Source organism: Alligator sinensis, unplaced genomic scaffold, assembly GCF_000455745.1.
Source record: "Alligator sinensis unplaced genomic scaffold, ASM45574v1 scaffold216_1, whole genome shotgun sequence".
NCBI classification, from domain to species: Eukaryota; Metazoa; Chordata; order Crocodylia; family Alligatoridae; genus Alligator; species Alligator sinensis.
The window spans coordinates 4,735,270-4,755,561 of NW_005841868.1; the positions used below are offsets into that span (position 1 = coordinate 4,735,270).

General features: G+C 47.4%; 1 protein-coding gene across 3 annotated transcripts in view; it reads right to left on the minus strand.

Moving 5' to 3' along the window:
* Positions 1-20,292, minus strand: part of GAL3ST1 (galactose-3-O-sulfotransferase 1) — a 46,495-nt gene that overhangs the window by 21,779 nt on the left and 4,424 nt on the right. The window contains exon 1 of one of the 3 annotated variants that reach the window (XM_006016835.3): positions 5,672-5,968. The exons of the other annotated variants lie outside the window; for them this stretch is intronic. The gene's annotated coding sequence lies outside the window, so the exon portion shown is untranslated. Of the gene's footprint in view, positions 1-5,671; positions 5,969-20,292 lie in introns of those variants that run through there. 3 annotated transcript variants of the gene reach the window in all.

Here is a 20,292-nt window from a genome sequence, read left to right on the forward strand (position 1 = left end):
GAAAGTGTCTCCCCACCACTGGTGGCTCTATGGCACCCATCATCATGATGCTTCCAGGCAACCTATATCATCACAGGAGACTGAAGCTGAGAGAAAGAGGGGGAGAGTTTCAGTCCAATGTTTGCACCTCTTATAGCCCAAGTCTGTTGTTTGTGCTCCCCATATTCTCAGGGTGTTTGGGAGCCAGTTCAAGTCAATTTAGGCTCTACTTCCTAGGGGCCCCTGTGGGCCCCAGCAGGGGAAGAATAGCTGGAACATGGCATACCTTGGCCACCCCCTTTTCTTCCCTTAGCCTACCACTGCTCTGCCTTCCCAGCTCTGGCTGACCCCTGCAGAAACAGCTGGGAATGGACATAGCACAAAGGTGTGGTAGCAGCTTTTTGCCAGCGAAGAGTCCTTTATGTCAGTATATCCCAGGGCTAGTTCTGACCCTTGTAAGGCCCCTTTTTACCATTCTCACAAAATGTGGCAGAAAGGGACAAAATGTGGCAGAATCAGCTTTCAGTATTTAACACTTAAAATGCCTGTATCTAATGAGAAGACACCTTTGTTACCAAACAACACTTTTCAACCCGGGGAACAAAAGCAGGCAATACAAATGCTCTGGGACCTTCAGGAGTTCTCTGCTTAAAGTTAGCAAGATTCAGCTTTACTCTCCCGGTGATTTCTAAGGTATAGAATTAAAAAAAAACCAGTAAAAACCAAACAAGAACCCCAGGCTCCTCTTTCTCCATCACACAGAAACAAAAAAGAGCACAGCTCCAATATTTAAAATTTGTTATGAGTTATCTTTAAGGATGTTGTCAAGGACAATACCATATTTATCCACATATAAGATGATGCTGAATGTAAGACAACCCCATAATAATTAAATTCTACACACAAAAAAATAGACATTTATTATAATTTTCCATGTATAAAATCTAATTATTGAAGGATCATCTTAAATGTGTCATCATCCCCCCCAACTACTGCAGGTTTGGGGGGAGAGGTGATGAGGGGGTCAGTAATGGTGGGGGACAGATGGTGGTGCTGGGGGACAGACAGTGGGAGAGGCAGTAGGGGAGCATGTAGTAGGGCAGGCAGGGGGCAGTAATGGGGCAGGTAGTGTGGAAGCGGTGGGGCAAATGGTCAGAGAGACAGGCAACTTGCCTCCTACTGCCTGTCCCCTGTCCCCTTTCCCCACTATTGTGTCTACCTCCTTTGCAGCCTCAGGTTGCCCCAATTCCTCCTTCCCGTTTCCCCCCTCCTCCCTTCTCCACACCACTTCTGCCACCTGCAGCCTCAGGTCCCTGCCCCCCTTTCTGCCATCTCCCCCTCCGAAATCTCTCCACTCTTGTCTGCCCCTCAACCCCTCTCCTCTCCCCACCCACCTTACCTTTGCTTCACAATGGCAGGCTCCATACCTGCTGCAGCCCAGGGCACAGAGCATGGCTCCAACCCACCCTGTAGAAGTGGCACAGAGCCAGCACTGCTGTTCTAGCCTGGCCCCAGCCCCAGCCCATGCTTCCTTGTACTCAATTGTAAGGTGACGTTAAATGGAGGAAAACCCCCTCATCTTCTAATCCAGTAACTTTTTCCACCTATGTAAGCTTCCAACAGTAGTGCCCTGCCTGTATCAGCAGGGGCTTTGCCAGGTGACCTTCCTCTCAGCAGTACCCTGACTATATCATTTGAGATTCCCATCATTTAAGATGTCTGTCTCTCTTTTTCATTTTCTCTGTTAAAGGAGGGAAGAGGGCTGGGTGCTGCTCCGTGCTGATGGCATTATGCAGCTGAGATTCCCATTTCAATGAATAATGAATGGAAAATGTAAATAGATCCTGATGTTGAGGACAGAGGCTGGTAACAGGACGCCCTTATCCCTGACACCCGACACTGCAGCTCAGTGTCTCCAGTACAGCCATCTGCTTCTTTTCCACTGAGACTGGCCCATAGAAATAGTTTGGAACTGGATACCAACTAAAGGCGAGGGGAGGAGATGTGGGGGGCAGCTCCTCTATTGACATTGTCTGCTGAGATAGACCTCCCACAAGGCTACTGCTCTCACCCATGCCCCTTCTGCTGCCCTTCTGCCCTTCCTTGAATAATACTGACAGCTTTTGTACCTGAGCCTGAGGTTTGGAAAGCTGAACACATTACCATCAGCCTGGCAGCAGCAGCTATAACCTTTATAATGAACTGCTTCTTCAGAGTCATTCAGGACAAAGTTGATGTTTTATCAGAACTCCTCATCTGGCAGAATGGCCCTGAGGGTGAGGAGAATGACCTCGGGTTTCTTAGGCTTGCTGCAGGAAAGATGGTCTTCTCTGGGGCATAAGAGAGAGACACATCCCATTTGCCACTGGATTCATCACCATTTAACACCTTTGGGTTTCAGCCCCATCACAGGCAGAGGGAGGCTACAGGATATAAAAAATGACTCAGATACTAAGGAATGGCAGCATTAGGAATCCACATGGTAAATGAGGAAGTTGTCCCTGGAGTAGCTTCACTATAGATGATTGCCCCTTGTCTTACAGCTTGAAAGTATAACACCCCAACACTGAGCAAACCTCACAGATTCAGGCTCAGTGTTATTGCATCAGGCAACCAGTTGACTCTCCCTATGGCCCACTGAGATGCACCAAAGGACCCTCAAACCCTACTCTCAAGGCAACTGTCAATGGATGGATCTAGTAGAGAAGAGAATTAAGATGAATAGTCTCTCTAGGGAACATTCCCTTTAGTTATGTTCAAGTATGGCAGTAATGGCAGGATGACTGTCTAAGTTCTCATAGCACCTTTTCTCCTCAAGGAGCACAAAAAAGGGATCACTTCACTCAGCACTGACATGTAGCCACCTCTGGGGTGGAACATGGCAGCTGACTAACAGACTCCCAAAGTACTAAACAACAATTTGAGATATAAAATCCTATATTCTGTCAAGATTTCAGAGGAATCTTACAGGACAGTAGAATATAACAACGCTGGAGCTGGAAACTGGCCCGGACAAAGGTTATCGTGTGAGATGGAACCTTTAAAGCCCACTAACAGTCTGGACTTTGGTTTTACAGCTCAGCCAAAAAATAGCAACTCCATCAACATACTGCTCCTTACCGTCACCCAGTGGTGGGGGAAGGACTTCCTTATATACTGTAGTCTGTAAAGGGCTCTAGGAATGCTACCGGAATTTAAGGGACTGCTATTACAGCTTGGTTTGGGAACACTGAGACTTTCTTTGAAGAAACAAAGTGGCTTGGAAAAAGTCACCAGCACTGCATGAGTGTCCATAACGGTGTCTCCATTGCTACGCAGAAACTATCTAGGTGAACAGAAAGAGCCTTGAGCAAGCAGAAGATTTTCTGTTGCTAAACAAGGATAAATCACTCTTTTCAGCAGTAGAAAGAAAGCAACTTCAGCAACCATTAAATGCTGCCCCACACGTATGCAGCCTCCTGTGCAAAGGTCCCAGTAGTCTAGCTACCCTCATTACGGTCATTATCTACACATAAAGTTGCACTTGTTTAACTGAATCAGGTTCTAAACAATGTAAGTTAATACAGGACAAAGCCATATGCACATTCTTAAGTTTAAAAATGGCTGATGGTGACCAAGTCAGTTGAAAACCAAATTACATTAAACTGAGGTAAGACAAATTTAAATCCGTACAAGTGTATTTACAAAGGGCTTTGCTAAACTGATTCATCCTAAAACACACCTGTATATTTAAAATGATGCACATTAGTGTGTCTGAACCAGGCATAGAGCCTTGTTGTTCCTGACCAGTAGCTTTGAAGTGAGCGAAGAGAGCACAAATGGACTATGACATCAATGGACTGGATGCCATGGAAAATTTACTCCTTCCCACTTTCTTACAGAGGGACTGCAAAACACTGACAGATTAGAAAGCAAAACATCAGAGGTGCAAGGTATTGTCAAGGTTAGTGTCTACATCAGGCATCTTCCTTCTGCCACTAATAGTCTTCTCAGAGAAGGGTCCCTATACTGGGTACTGTGACGTATCGTGTTTTTAGTACCTCTCAGTATCAGAATTTCAGTTTCTGACTCTCAGCCGTGCAAATGGGGCCTGAGATCTGGGAATGAAGTTGGGCTGTTTCCTCCCTGTTCATTACTAATTAAAATCCTTTAGACCAGATTACATCCTCAGTGACACCTTTGTTTTCAGTAACCAAATAGCTAATTCTGTGACTAAAACCCAGTTGCAGTTGATAATGCATGAACTAGAATTGTGTAGCTTTGTGGAACTAAAATGCAACACAAGGTCCAAAAATTCTTTCTTCCACTGAAGTCAGCAAATGTAAGTCTGAATCATTTAGGGAACAGACTGGTTAAGTGGGCAGGAGGTCTTTGTTATATGGCTGCATTTCACAGCAAAACTTTCTCAGTTTCAAATTCATTTGCCCTTACTTGGTTTATTTACAATTTACCTTACACTTGCTAAAGCCAGTGAAAACATAACAGTGAGTTTCACATTTCCCCTCCTCCTAGGCTTGGCCACAAACATTGGAAGATGATGCTATATCCAAACTATAATAGAGTTAATGGTGACATCTGAAGAGAAAATCAGATCTTCAGCTCCAAAAGTCCCAGGATTTACAGAGACTAAACTATCCTGCTGTGCCCCATCCCAGTTAGCAGTTAGACTGTTCAGGACAGCAATTCGTCTGCAGGAAAGTTCTCTAATCCCAAATCCATTTACACTGAACAGGGTACAGCCTTCCCCCTGTTCCCAGGGATGCTGGTGGGAGTTTCCTCCTTCCTCCAAGTTTGAGGTCCTTTGGGATTTTTTTAGCAAACACTCTGGTGATTGCCTTTCTTGGCCCAGCCTCAGTATTGACTTTGCTTTAGATGAGTGGATTAATAATTAATGCATCCCAGAGGCAAGGAAGTAAAGAGAAGCACCTGTTCCCTGTGGCTCCCCTGTTAGCTGGAGTGTGCTTGGCTGTCAGTTTTACTATGGATATTTCAAACCCCTAAGTAGAGTATAACAGTGGCCCATCGTAGAGAAGGTATCCCCAACACCCTCTCTCTCCCTCAGACTGCTATTTCCCTGAAGAAAGCATAGTCCCACAGCAACCTCCAACGACAGCATTGCTCCAGCAGCTCCTGTCCACCCCTACAGATACTGCTTCTCCAACAGTCCCCCCAGAAAGTCTGCCCTTAATGACATTCACCTGCATATGGTTACATATCTAAGAGGAATACAAGGGCTTTCAGTTACCCTGCACATGCCTCTCCCCTCAACACCCATACAAAATTTCTATTCCACAACTGCCCTACAGATACACTAAATTTCTCTTACAGTGTCAGCTATTTCTGCACTCCTAAAGACAAGCTCTATCCCTCACACATGCACGCAGAAACTCTACTACCCCATTTTAGACAAACACATTCAGACACACTGTGCTATAGCTATACGGGCTCACCCTTGCCCCACAACAAACACTCTCACTTACACACAGCCCCTCTTTCTCCTCCAAACCAACCCACTAGTAGTCACATGTACACAGTCCCTGATTTTCAAACAACCCAATGCCCTTGTTTGACTATTCATGAACAGAATTCTCTGCACGCACGCATACCACCTGCCCTGCACAGATGCACATACACACACTGAAACACATTCCCCTCTGCAGCAAATCTCCCATCAAATTTCCCCAAGCTTCACCTTTTTCTTCGCTTAAGTTCTCTGCAAACCTTCCTCTTCCGCTTCTCTCCTCTCCAGGGCACAGTCGGATCAGACTGCACAGAAATGGCTTTGGGGTGCTGCTCCGACATGGAATAGTCGCCCCCTGGGCAGTTCAAACAGTGCCAGCTCTTACAAGGCAGATTGTCCCTCTCTAGAAGTCACTACTGCCTTCCCTATGACATTCTCTCCATGCCTGGGCCATGCTGCCAGCTTGAGATTCTGGAGCGTCAGGGGAGATGTTTTCTTCCTATGCGTGCTAGCTATCTCTGAGATCTCTCCTCCCAGGTGCGGAGCTAGGACTGGAAACTCCCACCAGGTCCCAGAGAGAAAATGTTCGGGGAGTGAGCTTTCACTGCCACCCTAGCTAGCTCCCTGTCTCCATCTCTCCTCCCACTTCAAGGCAGCACAGAGAGCTCATTCACAACCCTCCCTTCCAGGGTGGTGAACAAGAGAACTGTTTGTATCCATCTGCAGCACTGACATCAACAAAGACATTGTCATCAGGACCTTGCACGCCTTCCCCGCCTCTCCTGCTAAGTGCAGAAAAATCCAGCGCTCCCCAGCCAACCAACTGCAACAGGAGCCCAGGGACCAATGCACATAACTGAAACAGCCATGATTGGGAGCTCAAGGCAGGCTCATTGTGGAGTAGGGGCTTCATTGTGGAGTGACCAGCTTTGGGATCAGGTCCCATTTGACTACAGGAAGTGTTCCCACTGCTGGCTTATGGGGGAAGCCCCAACCTTAATTCACCAAAGGCAGACAGCACTGCATGGCTGGGATGTCTGCAGGCTCCCACCTCCAGGAGCAGCAATGAGCAAGGGTGAAGTTTATAGAACAGCTGAGATAAACAGTGGGAGGGGAAAGAAATCAAGGTGAGTTCTAGCCAGCAGGATTTGAGAAGAGGGAGACAGAAAACCTGTCTGTAGCTTCTCATTAAAACATAAATGTCAGATTTAGTTAGGTTATAAGGTGTGCCTCTACCCTGCAATGATCCATTGGCCAGGAAGGGATTTTTATTTGCCAAGGGATATGAAGTGAATTCAGACCATGTAGGAGGCTACTCAAAAAAAGCCCCTGGAAGTTAATAGGAGTCTTTCTTGTGATTTCAGTAAGCTTTGGATATGGCCCAGTGTGAGCATTTGAACCTCCCCCGACTGGCACCAAATGTTACCTCCAGGGCACAGATTCACAAAATGTGAGGCCGAGCTGTTGCCTAGAAAAGTGAGGTGAGCAGGGGCAATCTTGCTGCTTTCATCTTAAGAGGAGCTGAGATTTGGACCTGAACTCTGAGACTTAGCCTGATCTATACAAGATACTGTTCACAGCATAATTAGTTCCTGCTCAGCCCCATTCTCTCACTGAGTGACAGCTTGCCATTTCACAGCAATCCTGCTCAGACTGCCCCCTCCTTTTCCATCATATCACACATCCCTCTTGCTCCTCAGTCAACTTTTCCCTTTCACTAATCCCCAACTCCATTTTATCAATTTATTTAGCTAGACCTTTATGGCCTTAATCACTTCAGTATCTTAGTCCTTCTCAGGTCATTCAAATCACAGTAGCAATCACAGGGGCAAACTCTCCTGTGTTTTTTGAAAGACCATGGAATTATTTTAGGAGTGTGGTAGGGCAAGCAAAGCGGACTGTAGTTCATGTTGTCTGTGGCTGTCTTCACTACAAAAAAGGCTGGTTATTTTTACTGTGGATAATGAACATACACTAGCCTTCCCACTTTAAATCTTCATGAAACAGGCCTGCACTACACCTACATTATGACTGACTTGACTAAATTTCTGCTTTAGTTATCCTGTAGTGAAAACACATCTTTTCATGCCTCTGAAATCAAAGCTGGTGTGTGAAGAGATACTGTGGGGAGCCTAAACCAAAGAGATTATCTGAGATTAGCTGGCAACAGATGAGCTGGGAGATTCCAATTGTGCAGTTCACTGTGGCCAGGACTGGGTCTAACAGGATGGGATGTGGTAGTTTGGCCAGGCACAGAGGGAAGTGCTGGCATTTTGTGCTGCCCTGGTATTTGGGGAGCCAGTAGCACAGAGGATCTGGAAGGATCTCAAGAGAACAACTGAATTTGCAGCCAGCAGGCCAGTGCCCTCAAAATTAGGGGTTGGAGTAGGAGAGGGGAAGTCTTCACAGAGCTTCCCTCCTCCTACCAGCATTGCCTCAGACTTACTGGCTAGGGACAGACATTACACATAAACCAGTGTAAGTGATCAGAAACTGGTTTAAACCTGTAACAGAACAGATGTTCAGTGCACATAAACCAGTCTGAAAATGACTGAAACTGATTTGAGATAAACCTGGTTGAATGTAGTATCAGATTTAACTGATTTGGTTCAAACAGGTTTAACCAGTGTCTGTCCCAGACCCCTTGCTGGTTTAAAATAAACCAGACACCCCCAGCATCCCAACATGCTCTCTGGGCTGGGCTGGGCTCTCTGCTCCAAAGCAGAGCTCCCTGGCTGGAGCTCTGGCAGAGACTTGCAGACACAGCAGGGTCTGCCTGGCTTCGCCCTGCCCTACCCTGACCTCACTGCTCATGCAGGAAATCCTTCCCCTCCCTCCCATGTCCCACAACAAGGACCCCAGCCCCCTGGACCCTAGGCATGTGGTATGCTAGCTAAAGCAGGGTGTGTGTGTGTGTGTGTGTGTGTGTGTGTGTGTGTGTGGCCAATTTAACTGGGACAGGCAGAGAGAACAGGGGGCTGTTTGGAGTGAATCAACAGGTCAGCTGGTAAGCTGTTTAAGAAGAGTTTGAAGTAATAGAGAGAGGCTATTGTTTTTGCTGATTGGGTGATGAGCATTGTTATCAGCCCCCTGCTGGCTTGCTCCTGGGTCAGTTTGCTGCAGACAGTATAAAGAAGCAGGGAGGGAAATTGAAAAGCTCCATATCATCAACAGCTGCATGCACTGCACCCTCCCCCCTTGCCTCAGAGTGCTAGCAGGGGGATGGGGGCTTAAGCAGCGGGTAGAAAAGCCTGGGATGGTGCAGACAGATCTCCTTAATCAGAACATCCTGCCCAGGCCTGGCTATACACCCCCAGCTCAGCACTGTGCAAGAGAAGGGAGGGTTGCTCTAGTGCCCCCTAGCTTCTAGCCTGAGCCACTGCAGGCATGTCGCTGAATTTCCTCAGTTCAGAGAGAATGTCTATCCAGTTACAAACTGGTTCAGCCTAGCCAGGTTAGACTAACCTGCAAAAACTGAATCAATTCAGGCTCAGGCTTTTTGAATGTCTGTGCCTAGCCACCAGGTTCAGCTTTAACCAGTTCCTCTTCATCTAGGTATAAGTCTCAGCCAGGCACCAACTGTTTACGTGTCATGTAGGGTAGACACTGAGTGCCACCTATGCACTGACACTGTTTCTATCCTTGGGATCTAATCATTTGCTCTCTTGCTACATATAGATGCTTTAAATCAATTGTTTATCATTACATATTACCCTTTCCCTTCTAAATGGTCCTCTTGCAATTTGCCCTACTGCATAGTCAGAAGTCCCTTCCATAATAGATAAGTCCAGGCCAGGACCTCACGTGGTGATATCAGGCACCTCAAGAGAACTATAGGATCTGTCTGTGCCCTGAAGCCTCATAAAACAGTCCCCTTTATGTTCCTAACAATCACAGCATGTCTCTTTTCGTGACCCTGCATCCTTGTACCCACACATTTCATAGACCAGCACTGTTGGCGCTGCAAAGTTTTCTGGCTCAGTCGTTAGACCTGCCTTACCTGAAACAAGACATGCTTGCAGGGAGGTTAGTGTAAAATCCTTCCCCGCCTTTTCCTGCTGGGGACTGGTTGAGATCATGAGCTGAAAGTTGCCTCTTCCAGGCCTGTGTTTGACTGGCATGGCCCCAGTTCACGAACGATTCAGCCCAGACCTGGCCTGGGAGCTGCCTGTAGACCTGCACAGGGAGGAGGGACTATGGCTGCTCCTGCAGTGCAAGCTGACTAAGAAGCATGAAGACAGGGTTTTGTTCAGAGGAAACAAACCATCCCTTTGCTGGCAGCACCTCGTGGGGAGCTGGGGACCAGAGCAGCCCACAGGCTCCTTTGTTTCCAGCAAGCAGCATAACTGGAGCTGAAAGGGGAGACTTGCGAATGCTCTTTCCGTCCACAGCGCAGTGGAACCCTGCTCCCATCCACTGGGACTGCCTAACATCACCCTACCCCCACAGGGCAGAATAGGGTCATTGTGCACCCAGCACCAGGCCTGGCTCCTTCCCATCTGCTTGAAAGACAGGCTGCTGCTTTTAAAGGGGACAACACCTTGGATCTTTGTACCCAAGAACTGCTGTGCCCTGCCCCAGAGCTCTAGGGGTCAAGCTCAGATGAAGTGAGCACTGCTAGAGCAATGGGAGCCTTGTGCATTTGCTTGCTTTCAGCTTGCTTCTCACCCTCTTCTTATGTCCTTTGAAATCCATGATGTCTCTCTCCCACGCCATCTTGTATGCCTGGAACCCCCTGTTTACCCTCTGTGTCCCACCACCCCTTCCTGGTACTTTGCTCTACAACACCCATATCTTCAATTTTTGGACTCAAGTTGTACAAATCCCTTTTCCAAGCCTTATGCGTACCAAGGCATTATGTTTTCTGACAAATATGAACCTGTACATCTCTATCAATACTGCAATGATAGGAATTACACACTGTAAAAAGTTTTGGAGCCTGCATATATTACAGCCAGCGATTTTTGGTGCCATTTCGTAACGTGTATCTAAACACATATCATATATAAGTGCCCACTGATGTCTGAATTACAGGGCTCAAGTCCCAGCTGCTAGTTCAGTGTCCCCTTTGTCAAACACTGGATTTGGAACAGCAGAACAGCTTTTGTGCCCTGGGAAATTTCTCAATATTTGAATGTCATATTCAACAAAGGGAGTCCTCACAGATTGCTTCAAAAGGATTGTTCAGCATCATGTACTGGGAGATTGCAGCCAAAAACCTGACTCCATCCAGAATTATCCCCTGCTAAAACTCCTGGATGAGCCACAGGGCAGATCCAACCTCTGTGGCTCGGGTCCGTCTTACAGGGACTAAGCCTACGCCAAGTTAGGTTCAACTTTAAGGCAACCCTCATGCAGGCTTGGCTTTAGTTCTAGGCTATGCTGGAATTTGGCTCTGGGACTGAATTTGCCTCTCCCCACTTTACTATGGCACTTTTCCATAATCCACTAGAATTGTGGAGCATAGCAAAGTCCTGTCTGTCTGCCTCCGGTGTAACCCTGTTTCCCTCATTTATGATCAGTGCAATGCTAACCTGTGGAACTCAATGCCACAGGATATCACTGAAGTCATGCGTTTAGCACAGGGGTGGGCAATTATTTCGGATGGAGTTTTGGCAAGCCATCGAGGGCCACATGGCAGGCAGCCAGGAGCAGATAAATATTCATTTTCTAACTTTATTAGGGGCCCTGCAGGCTGGATAGTATGGCCTGGCAGGCCGCATCCAGCCCACGGGTTGCATTTTTCCCACCCCCGGTTTAGCAGCATTCAGAGAGAATTATATTGATTAGAATAAGAACATCCACTGTCATTTTAGTTAAGATAAAAATATGGAAGAGTGATCAACTTTTACGCTTCAGGGCATGAGCAAATGCTAATTGCTGGGGGCAGGGGTTGTTTGTTTGTTTTTTAAGGAAAATTTTTTGTGTCCCAAGTCGAATCAACCAAATCAATTCCAAATCCATGAGTCATTAAAGAACCATATGTGGCCCTGCTACCGGCAAGCATCCTCCACCCCTGCCTGGGGCTTCAGATGCTTCCAAATCCTTTGGTGGGCATCCTACATGCAGGCCCAAGCCCAGAGGTTTTGCTTGCCCTCAGCTGTATGACTGCAGGAGCAATCTAGGGGGTAAGGAAGCTAATGCTCCCCTTGGCAAGATAGTACATAACTGTCCAGTATGGAGGATTAACACCTTCTTCTGAAGCATCTCTGTCAGTCAAGTGTGAAAGAGGAAGCCAGGTCCTATATCAGTCTGACACCTAACCACTACCTCATCAGTTCCTTTGGCTCTCAGCTGCTAGTTCAGTGTCCTTCCTACCAAACACTGGATTTAGAACAGCAGAAAACAGCCCCCAATACTTCAAATTGCTTAGAAGGGCCTGAGTCTCGCTCTTGCTGAGCGGGCCCGCCCACCATCCCGCCGCAGGCCAGCTCTGGAATGGGGAGAATTCCAGGCACATGCCAGTGACTCAGTTCTGCTGCCAGGGCCTTTATTCATAAGAAGGAAGGGGGAGAGGCACAGCAAGTTTGTGTGCTCTGCCTTTGTATTTCTGATCAGATTGGCTGGCCACCACCTCCTACTTCCCTCTGTTCAGGGGTCAGAGAGGGAGCAGCCCACAAAACTGAAAAAAGTAGCTATGAGCTGCCAAGACAGAGACTTTAAAGGATGTGTGGTATGAAGCAGAGGAGCTTTATATTGGTCCATGCTGCCTGGTACAGGAGAAGCACTGACATTGTCCTGCACTCTGTCTAGCTTATGGCAACTAGGTCTCTACTCTATTTTGCAGGAAACTAGATACTTGCTGGACCTCTGGCTGCCTCCACTAGCCAACCAGTGCAGCTTCCCTCTGCAAGAGAGGTATGGGGAGGAGCTGGCTCTGCTGAACAGGAAACTGGCTAAAAGTGGCGAATGCAGAGTGTACCCCTGCCACGATGCTCAGTGTGACAGAATCAAGCCTAGCAGAATGTCCCAGGTCTTAGCAGTCTGCTGGTACAGCAGAGCACCAGGCTACAGTGTCATATGCAGCAGCAATGGAGGTTCAACAGTGCTTAGTGTTTTAGCACTTAATCATGTGGTCATGCTGCTGAAGGACAACAAAGTATACCAAGCACTTTTGACTGAGAACCCTGCTCCCAAAACCCCAGATTCCTGTCACCATGAAGCGGTTTTAATTAACTGAAGTAGGGCTATGAAGCAGTTAGTAGGCTTCCATATCTCTGAAGTGCTTTGTTCTCCAGAATCTTAATTTAGAAACCTGTGTGAGACTATTTGTAACCCAGCTCCTATGTTGCCTCACAGAAATCAGAAATACTCCTTCCACTCCTGCCTCCAACAATTTAATCTCAAATAGTCCTATCAATTCCACACCCAACACTACTGATTTCCACCAGTCTTACTAGCACGAGGACGGGGGGGGACTTCTGGTCTCAGAAGGATCCTGCTCCCATTGCACAGCTCCACCTTAACTTTCAATGAAAAAAAAGATGAGCCTCTTATGATTATGGTTGTGGAAAAAAGCCTCACAAACATTAATTTCTTGCACAGACTCTGCCTGAGTCTGCAGAGAGCCTGGGACCAGAGCTCCAAGAAGTATAAACTACCCCAATCATGAGATGTTAACCCAATTACACTGTGGGCACATCTACATCTACGAGTACTAAATGACTGTGCAGTAACCGCCATTACTGTGCAGTCCTGGTGGCACACAGGACTGACCCTATTGCATAGTAGATGGTTGCTACTGTGCAGCAGCATCAGCATCCCAGTTCATGCATCTCATGTAGATGTGCTCAGTGATAATGATTTATCTGACAATAGTGTTAACAGTGCAGATAAGAAAGGACAGGGAGAATCACAGATCTCCACAGCTTATTTTAAATGACATCTCATTCAGGTGCCAAGTGTGGTGCGGATAGAAGATGCCATTTATTTTTCCCCAGTAAAGAAGCAATCAATTCTAAGTAACTTAGGTATATATTCAGGCTTCAAGAAAAGGCTCAGAGGCCAATAGAGCCCAAAGATTGTTCAGTTATATTGAGAAGAGCTGTGCAATCTACTGTAAACAGCCTCACTTTGTCACTCAGGTAGGCAGAGTTTATTGGTAGACTTGGAACTGCATCACCTTTTTTCCCCTTAAACTGGCTCCTGATTGACACATTAGTCCATTCACAACAGAGGCATCATGGGGAAACTTTTATCATTCTCTGACTCCATGTATATAAGTCTCTTAGGAATGACAATACCCTTGTGCAACACTCTAGATTTGCCACTGTGATTTCCTAAAGTTTGATGGGATAGGAAACACTGCCTTCAACTGAAGATGGGAATGAAGAATTTACCTTGAAAATGGGCATAGAGCAAGCTGCACAACCACACCTGATCCTGCCTGGGAAACTTTTCCAAGAGCTAGAAACTAAGAAAAGGATTTTAAAGTTAAACATGATAATGAAATGGGATCATCCTTTACAGGCAGGCAGTCCACACCCTCCTATAAACCACTATCCCACAGTAAGAGACTCATCTGCCACTCATCATATACTTGTTCTACCTCAAAGCAAATGCATTGGAGGCACACTGGTAAAGATAACACTTAACTCTTAAAATAGTTTATCATTAGATCCCAAATACTTTACAAAGGAGGTCGCTATCTTTATCTCCATCATACAGGCAATGTCTACACATGTGTTGATGCCAGCTTAAATTTACTGGGCAGGAAATAACTCTGCAGTAAGTGGGAATAGGCCAGTGTCTACACATGCAGGCATTAAAGTGCATTAACACTGTGTGTGGACTGACTTGGGACTATAAGTATATAAGGGGTGTACATCAGGATCTGGGGGAATGCCTGTTCACCAGAGCGCCCCATGGGATGACAAAGTCAAACGGTCACAAACTCCTCCAAGACCGTTTCAGGCTGGACATAAGGAGGAACTTCTTTACTGTCTGAGCCCCCGAGGCCTGGAACAGACTGCAGCCAAAGGTGGTGCAAGCACCTACTCTGGACTCCTTTACGAGACATTTGGACATTTATCTTGCTGGGATCCTTTGACCGCAGCTGACTTCCTGCCCATGGGGCAGGGGGCTGGACTCGATGATCTTCCAAAGTCCCTTCCAGCCCTAATGTCTATGAAATCTATGAAATCTATAAAGTTAATCCCAAATCAGTCTACACACATAGTGTTACTATGCAGTAAAGTGTCTACACATGAGTTACTGCACAGTAACTAATTGACTAATTGATTGTAAATTTGATACCTGCATGATGCAGGTATCAAATTTATGCTCAAGTTGGTATAAGTTGCCATACTTACTGCACACTTTGGGTGTGCAAGTGTAGAGGCGCGCTCATACTGTACAGTAATTTTGGTTACTGCACAGTAAATGCACACATGTAGATGTACTCACAGCTGAGTAACCTGAGCCTAGGACTGTTAGGAAACCTGCCCAAGGTCACCTAAGGCAGCATTTGTCAACCTGTGGGTCACAACCCAAAAGTGGGTCACAAGAATATATGAAAGGGTCATAAACAAACTTTAAAAATGGATCAACAAACTTAAAAAAATGGATTCTCCTTTAAAGGAGAAAAACATGGGAAACTGTGGCTTGGGGCAGTTGATTGTCTGTATTGATTATTTCCTCTCTTTAGTCTCTGCTTTTGTAGGTGTTAATTGATGGTAATTAACTGGTTACATTAGTTAGCTACTGTATATTGAGCTGGTCCCTGAGTGAATCGTGATTGATTGGTAACTGGTAACACAGCAGCTTAGCAGCCAGGCCTGCAGCACTGTCTCCCCTCCCCGCCGCCCCAAGGCAGACAAAGTCAGCTGCACAAGCACCCATGTCACGAGTTTTGCCTGTCAGCAACCAGAGGTGCAGGGCCCCAGAACCCAGAAGCCCTGCACCAATCTCCTCGACAGCTGGCAGGCTTCGTGGCTGCAGCAGGGGCTACCATCCCTGCAGCTTTCTCCCTGCTGCCCCTTAACACACGCAGTGTCACCCATGTCATGAGTTTTGCTTGTCTGCAGCTTGAGGTGCAGTTTCCCCCAAACTTCTGCACTGATCTTCTTGAAACTTGGCAGGATTTGTGGCCTCAGCAAGGGCCACCATCTCTGCAGTTTTCACCCCCCTGTGATGTAACACATACATGTGACATGAGTTTTGCTTTCAAGAATTTGGGGAGCAGTTCCCCCTGAACCCCTACACTGATCTTATTGAAACTTGGCACACTTCATGCGCTCAGCAGAGGCTACAATCTCTGAAAATTTTATCCAAATCAGACATAAAACAACAAAGTTATAGATATTTCATTGTTTCCCCATTATACCATATGGCTGGATCTCCGAAGAGGCTCCGAAGCTTTTCCAAAGCGCTTCGGAAGCTCCGAACCACTTTGTAAAGCCTAAAGAAGCCTGCGCTTTGATCTGGACATGCTGCTTCAGACGCCGAAGTGTCTGAAGCTTCTCCAGATCCGAAGCTCTGTCCGAAGCCTCGCACAGCCCTACCTCAGAGGTCATCTAGTCCAACCCCTTGCCTGAAGCAGGTTCATCCCTAACCAAAACATTCTATACAAATTCATAATCTAACCTCTTAGTAAAACTACAGTCAACCCTGACACAACACAAGACATAACATCTTAACCTGGCTCAGGTAAAGCAGGGGACCCACAGCAGCCGACATCCTGCCTCTATAAAAGGTTGTTAATACATATCCAAGAGATCTCAGGTGGAGGGCCATGCCCCCTGCTACAGAGGAGGTAAAAAAACCCCTCAGTCTATACCAATCTGGCCATGGGGTAAATTCCTTCCTGACCTCAAATATGTCAATCAGTCTCACCTGGAATGGAGGAACAAGACTTTCTAGCCAGGAACCTCCAGGAGCAGTGGTATATCACAGCCTTTGCTGCAGCCAACATCCAATGTCTCTGAGAGAGGCTTTAAAAAACCCTTGACACATATAGCAGCAAGGAGAGGGGGGGTGTGTGCAGAATTCCCTCCTGGCCCCACACAGCAACCAGTAAAGGCCATAAGCATGAGAAATATCCATAATAACACACAGATATAGCTACACCTAGATCATCCCCAACCAGTGGCTGTCCAACCTCTCCTCAAACACATCCAACGATGGTAAGTCCACGACTTCTCTAGACAGCCTGTTCCACTGCCTCACTGTTCTAACAGCGAAGACATTTTCCCTGATATCCAATCTAAACCTACTTTGCTGCAACTTCAACCAAGCCATTACTATGAATCCTACTCTCTGCAGCAAGAGAGAAGCAGTATTCTCCGTCTTCTTTAGGGCAGCCCTTCAAGTATTTGAAGATAGCTGTCATGTCCTCCTTTAAGTGCCTATTCCACAAGCTGAACATGCCTAGCTCTGTCAACCTCTCTTTGTATGACTTGCTTTCCAAGCTGTTTATTGTCTTTGTTTCCTTCCTGTGGAACCTCTCTCTAACTTCTTCACATCCTTTTTAAAATGCGGAGTCCAAAACTGCACACAGTACTCAAGATGAGGCCTAACCAGTGCCGAGTAGAGAGGCAAAATTACCTTCTATGTCTTGCACCTAATGATTCTCCTGATGCATCCCAAACCTGCATTTGCCTCTTATGTAGCTGTATCACACTACAGACTCATATTGAGTCTGTGATCTACCAAAACTCCTAGATCCTTCTCCATAGTACTGCCATCCAGCCAGGTGTCCTGTGGTTCTCTGGCTCTTTGTGTTTCTTCTCCCAGTCCTTTCCTCTCTGGATTGTTTGCTCTGTGGCTGGATGGTTTTGATCTGTTGCTGAAAGGTTTTGATCACCATCCCCTCTGGAACCTAGTTTAAAGCCCTCCTTACTAGGTTGGCCAGATGATGCCCAAAGATGCTTTTTCCTGTTCTTGTCAGCTGGATCCCACCTCTTGATAGCAGTCCTTGTTCCCAGAATATTTGCCTGTTATCGAGGAATCTGGAGTCTTCCTGAAAACAACACCATCCTAGCCATGTATTTACTTCCAGTGTATGATGGTCCCTGTCTGGGTCCTTGCCTTCCACAGGAAGGATTGATGAGAATACCACTTGTGCTCCAAGCTCCTTAATCCTCCTGCCAAAAGCCTCATAGTCACTCTGATCTGCTCAGTGTCGTTCCTGGCCATATCATTGGTGCCTATGTGGACAAGCAGAAAAGGGTAGTGGTCTGAAGGATGGATGAGCTTTGGCAGTGTCTCTGTGATGTCCTGAATTCTGGCTCCAGACAGACAGCACACCTGCGAGGACCCCAAATCAGAATAAAAAACTGGTTCCTCTGTCCTCCTCAGAAAGGAGCCACCAACTACTACCACTCTTCTTTTCCTTTCTGGTGCAGTGGTTCTAGAGCCCCTGTCCCTGGGGCCCTGCACTCCCTGTTCTCTCAATGGCTAAGTATGCTGCACCATGCCGACAGATGACCTCTCCTCTGCCTTTTCTTCAGCTGTTCCACTGTAGACTGCTTCAAAGCGGTTGCTAACTTCAGTCCACACCTCTTCAATTCTTGGGGCCCTCCTTTGAGTAGTCACATGCTGCCACTTCTCATTTCCCTTTGGCCTCTCCAGTACATACCTCCCATAACTCTGTCCAAGTAATCTTCCTTTTCTTTGATGCAATGGCATGTGGATACCTATGCTTCCAATTTTTTAATCTTTTCCTCCAGGGCAGACATCAGCTTATCCTTGGTGCAGATGAATGGTCTTGATCAGTGGTCTTCAACCTTTTTGAATTAAAAAGCAACCCAAGATCTACCCTGGGCCCCCACCACAAGCCCCCACTGCCCCCCGCAGGTCAGTCTGTAGGGAGGGGCAGATCAAGGCAGAAGGAGAAAAAATTATTTGGGGGCACACCCCCTCCTCAGCAGGTAAGTCTGTGGGGAGGGGATGGGAGGAGGGGAAAGGGCCATGAGAGGGGCAAGGAAGATCAAGGCCCCAGCAGTGAGGGGGGAGCAGGGCACAGGCAGGAGCAGGATCTGGGAAGAGTGGGGGACAAGCAGAGGCCTGGGGAGCACATGCTATCTGGCCCTCCGCTTGTCCCACCACCTGGCCCAGCCAGGCCCACTTCCCCCAGCCAACTCCCCCCAGTGGGCCTGGCCAGGCCAAATGGTGGGACAAGTGGAGGCCTGGGGGCATGGGCCCCCCAGACCTCTGCTTGTCCTCCACTCCTCCCAGACCCTGTTCCTGCCTGTGCCCCGCTCCCTCCCTCACCACTGGGGCCTTGATCTGCAACCCCCGCATGGCGGTGAGTGAGGGAGTGGAGCAGGGACAGGCCCTGCAAAGCTGGGGCAGACACAGGACGGAGCCACGAGCAGCTCATCCGAGGGGGACAGGGCGGGGGGGGGGCACGGGGGGCACATGCCCCCAGATCTGCACACAGGCTGGGGCTGGAGCAGTGCCAGGCTCTCCAGCTGCATGGTGCTCTGGGAATGGGGCTATTGGGGGGGGGAGGGGGGAAGGGGCTGCAGGCACCTGAAAATTTGCTGTAGGCCATCCCCCCCACCGACCACCTCTTAGCCACTTGCAGCCCCGGTGGCAGGGGATGCGGCTCAGCCCAGCCACATGCATCCTGACCCTGTCCCGCTGCTCCTGGACTGCATCCCAGCTGCTCCTCATGTGCGTCCCGCCACTCCCAATCATGGAGCCTCTGACAGTCAATCTCAGACTGGGGGAGCTGAGCGCACATGTGCTCAGCTCCCCCAGACTGAGATCAACAGTCAGAGGCTCCACAATTGACTAGTCGATCGTGATCGATCAGTTGGTGACCACTGGTCTTGATCCTCTGGAAGGAACATGAACACGACACATCCCATGCAGTCCACAATTGCTGACCCAACCTATTTGTGCCTCCTTTGCTCTCTGAAGAACACCTAAGGTGTAAAGGAGAGGCCAAAAGGGGGTGGGTGAGGGGGAAAAAAAATCATACCACAAACACACACACCAAACACCCCTTGCACATGCTCACACACACAGTCTCCTACTTCCTGGTTCCTTCCTAGGGCAAACTCCTGTGTTGGATAAGGCAGCCTGGCCTAGCTTTGCCCCTCAATTAGATAAACCAGCCTGATGCAAAACAAGTCCATCAGTCAGTCAGTCCAGAGAGGGGAAGAAAAAAAAATACACACACCACAGAAAAAGAAACACACATACACACACATAAGGCACTAGGCAAGCACTCAAGCACCAATCAGAAACCCAAAGTCACTTGCTCCCAGAAAAGCCTCCTCAAAGCAGTCCTGCTACTGAGCTGCTTATCTCAAAGCAACTGCTCTCTGCCTACTGCTCTGCTTAGAAATTATTAGATGTTTTTCCTAATTGCCAGGCCTGCAAACTCATTTTTGCTTCTAAGCTAAGATTTTTTATTCCTGTAATTCCTAGTAGGTGCAGCTCACGCAATGGTAGCATTGGTGAAGGTTGTTCTTGCTAGAAAACTGCAATGGTATTAGTGACAGCAGAACATATTTGCATGCGTGTGCACACACACACACTGCTAGTACAGACCTAGCCATGGAGGGCCAAATTCTATACCTGCATAAATATATGTGATGCTGTTACTTCTAGGAGGTGAATGGGATGCAATTCAGTGAACAATTCACTTCAGAGACCTCAACTCAAGGTCATTGATTGATCCAGGGCATCACTTGGGTTAGTGATTTTCAGTAAACCCTAGGAACCTGGTCATAAACAAAGGGTTTGGACATGTTTTCACTGCAGAATTAACTGCAGTTATTGATATTTGAGTTACTCCTCTTATGTTGGCTTAGCTTAAGTGAGAACAGCCACACTTTGGTATAAGACTCATAGATTCATAGATGCTAGGGTCGGAAGGGACCTCAATAGATCATCGAGTC